The sequence below is a fragment of the Limulus polyphemus genome, unplaced genomic scaffold (assembly GCF_000517525.1).
Source record: "Limulus polyphemus unplaced genomic scaffold, Limulus_polyphemus-2.1.2 Scaffold14066, whole genome shotgun sequence".
Lineage (NCBI taxonomy): Eukaryota > Metazoa > Arthropoda > Merostomata > Xiphosura > Limulidae > Limulus > Limulus polyphemus.
The window spans coordinates 2,721-6,440 of NW_013679676.1; the positions used below are offsets into that span (position 1 = coordinate 2,721).

At 29.5% G+C, this 3,720-nt stretch overlaps 1 long non-coding RNA gene across 1 annotated transcript in view; it reads left to right on the forward strand.

The window, feature by feature from the left end:
• The window catches only part of LOC106477299, a 4,906-nt gene extending 1,445 nt beyond the window's left edge, over positions 1-3,461 (forward strand). The window contains exon 2 of the long non-coding RNA XR_002609413.1: positions 3,364-3,461. This is a non-coding gene — a long non-coding RNA (uncharacterized LOC106477299). The remainder of the gene's footprint in view (positions 1-3,363) is intronic.
• The last annotated feature ends 259 nt before the right edge of the window (positions 3,462-3,720 follow it).

Below are 3,720 nucleotides of genomic sequence, written 5' to 3' on the forward strand. Positions count from 1 at the left end.
AATAAGTTACATATATTTGTACATTCACTTCACAGGAATGGTAATAAGTTAAATATATTTGTACATTCACTTCACAGGAATGGTAATAAGTTACATATATTTGTAGATTTACTTCACAGGAATCATAATAAGTTAAATATATTTGTACATTCACTTCACAGGAATGGTAATAAGTTACATATATTTGTAGATTTGCTTCACAAGAATGGTAATAAGTTAAATATATTTGTACATTTGCTTCATGGGAATGGTAATAAGTTAAATATATTTGTACATTGACTTCACAGGAATCATAATAAGTTAAATATACTTGTACATTCATTTCACAGGAATGGTAATAAGTTAAATATATTTGTAGATTTGCTTCACAGGAATCATAATAAGTTAAATATATTTGTACATTCACTTCACAGGAATGGTAATAAGTTAAATACATTTGTACATTCACTTCACAGGAATGGTAATAAGTTACATATATTTGTAGATTCATTTTTTTTCATGAGTATATGAAAGAATGCAGTGTGTGTGGGCTGAATGCACTAGCCAGACTCATTGCACTTGGTGACTTTGGCTACAAACTTGTTTATGTGAACGTGGCCACACCCAGTTGTAGATCATCTGAAGTATGTGGCATAATCAGCAATAAGTAGCTTTATTTTTAAGTGATATTTTCAATAAAATAATTCCCTGCTTTAAGTGAGAATTTACTTTAATTACAAATTGGGTTTTTTAGACTGTCTTCGTAACAATAAATGCTATGGGCTTTTATGACAGAACATATGTAAATTCAAGGCAACTGTGTTTGGAGAAACTGAGAGTATAGTTAAAACCAGAGTTTTATAATACTTATGTAACATGCAGTACAGATTATGAATTCAGTTGCTCACTGCTGTATCAATACTAATTCTGAAGGACATGCTACTGTAGGATGAATATCAAGACCATAAAGAGTAATTCATCACAGCTGCTGAATGTCTCAGGTTCACGTATTGGTTAACAGTGATGCATTACTTGTAACATATAGTTCACTTTATTTATTCAAATGTAAAAAAAGTTTTAAGTGCTTTAAACTTTATTTTAATCAGTAGTTATTAGTAGTAATGAAATATTTGCACAGAATTATTAGAATTAATTATGGAAATGTTTATTTTTGTACACATTAACTGATTTGAATAGTGAAAGATTCTTAATACTTGACAGAATCATAACTTTTATGTTAATGTTCACAGGAAAAAGATACTAAACTGAATATTACATTTGATAATTGCTTTATACTTTTTGTGCTCTTAATATCAGCATATTAATGCAAAGTAGTAACTTGAGATTTACTATTTAATTTAAAAATATAAATTCATTAAAAACTTTTATTAATCTATAATCATATCTGACATTAGTTTTTAAAACAAATAAACTAATTGTTTTTATATGAATTGCTAAGCTGTCTTTGCATGTTTTTATATGAATTACTAAGCTGGCTTTGCATATTTTAATACGAATTGCTACGCTGTCTTTGCATGTTTTTATATGAATTGCTAAGCTGTCTTTGCATATTTTAATACGAATTGCTACGCTGTCTTTGCATGTTTTTATATGAATTGCTAAGCTGTCTTTGCATGTTTTTATATGAATTTCTAAGCTGTCTTTGCGTATTTTTATATGAATTGTTAAGCTGTCTTTGCGTGTTTTTATATGAATTGCTAAGCTGTCTTTGCGTATTTTTATATGAATTGCTAAGCTGTCTTTGCATGTTTTTATATGAGTTTCTAAGCTGGCTTTGCATGTTTTTATATGAATTGCTAAGCTGTCTTTGCATGTTTTTATATGAATTGCTAAGCTGTCTTTGCATGTTTTTATATGAATTGCTAAGCTGTCTTTGCGTGTTTTTATATGAATTGCTAAGCTGTCTTTGCGAATGCAAGTTTTCTTTTGATCATTCATTGTTTATGACATAGTTGTTTTAAATATTGTTCCCATTCTCAGTCATCCCACCATTCTTTTTATTTTCCTGAATGCGTGTCTGAATAGAAGATTGAAACTTTAGACTCACTTTTAAAAAGAAATCGGTTCTCTCTTTGTGTTGTGGCACAGTGCATTCAGATCAGTCATCCCTAAAGACTTCTCCTTGTCATCATCTTGAATGTGTGTCTCATGGTAAGACTGAAACTTCATACTCACTTTGAAAGAAGAGTCAGTCCTATATTTGTCTTTTGGAGTAGTACATTCAGAAGTTTCATTGTGTCTTGCATCTTTGTGTAGCGTATTGTCTTCAGTTTTATGAGGGTTCAAGATATGAATACTAAAGGAAGATCAGGGCATTTTCTCTTAAATATTTCTTCATTGTGGTGATAATGTTTTAACACTAAGGAAACTTACAACATAATTTTTCCTTGGCTTGGATATTTAATCAGTTATTTATTTCTCTCTCTGGTTGTTTCAGTGTTTTTGTTGGTTTATTGAATATGAAGGTTAACCTTATATGTTACTCCAACAATAATTTTTTCAGCTTTACATTATTATGAGCTCTTTCAATTTTTGCATTAACTGGAGAGACTGTCTACTTGATTTGGAAGTTTTAGTTCTGGATGGCTGTATCTGAATACAGTTGACCAGTACAAACTCTCAGCTTTAGAATGAGTTTTAAGTGTAGTGAATACTATATACACAAGTAGCTGAAGCTTTTCATATTGATATCAGCACTGAGTACAGAGTAGAATGTTCTCAGCTATTCACTGTTTGTAGAGAACAGTGTTTACCCAAGGAGCTCTATTTACTTTATTGATAGCAGCACTGGGTACGAAAATGCTTGTCGGTGGCTACTGGTAAATGCTTTTGCTACTCAGTGTTGTCTGCTGCTGTTTTCCTCAAATGTAGGCCTAAATTTCAATATATTTAAAAGTTAAAATCAAACAATCTTGGCTAAACATTGCATACTGAAGTTTTTTCATACATTTAATTTAACATACATGTCTTAACTTCAGAAAATAAACCCCCTTGCCCCTCACTTAATGAGATATTTCACAACCCCTAACCTTAAGTTTTCTTTCTTTGGAAGGCATTGTTCAACCTTTCTGTAATTTACAGAAATGTACTATAGTTCTTTTTATTACAGCTTTTTATGATTAATGATGTCTTTATAAAAAAGATCTTCAAATTATCATATTTGTAAGAAATTTCAATTCAAAGTTTAAAAAATGTTAATATTGGCTTATTGTGTATTACTTTGTTGTTTTAGATAGATACATGAAAAAATAATTTCAGTTTTGTTAAATTATTACACTTGTTATCAAAGTGAATGTTATTGTTTTGAATAGTAAACAAGTGTTGTGAAGTTCATCATATATATATATATATTTTTTTTTCCAGTATGATGGCATCATTCTTCCAAGCAAGAGTGGAAAGTAACATACAGTTCTCTACTTTTGTATCATGAAGCCTTAAATAAATCTATATAATTAAACATCTTCCACTTGTTTTTATATTAAATATTTTGTTTTGCTTTACACTTTCATTGTGTTCTTTAAAGAGGTGAAACTGTTAAGAAAGATTTAGACTTGAGTTTGACATAAGAAGGAATATAAATAACAGTATTTACAATCTTAGTAGAACAAATGCTCACTTTTAGTACAGAGGAACAGGTTCCAGGCAGTTGACCCACAATTATCTCTTATCTTTAATGAATTGAACTTTAAAAATAATATTTCATTTTAATGGGAAAATTAC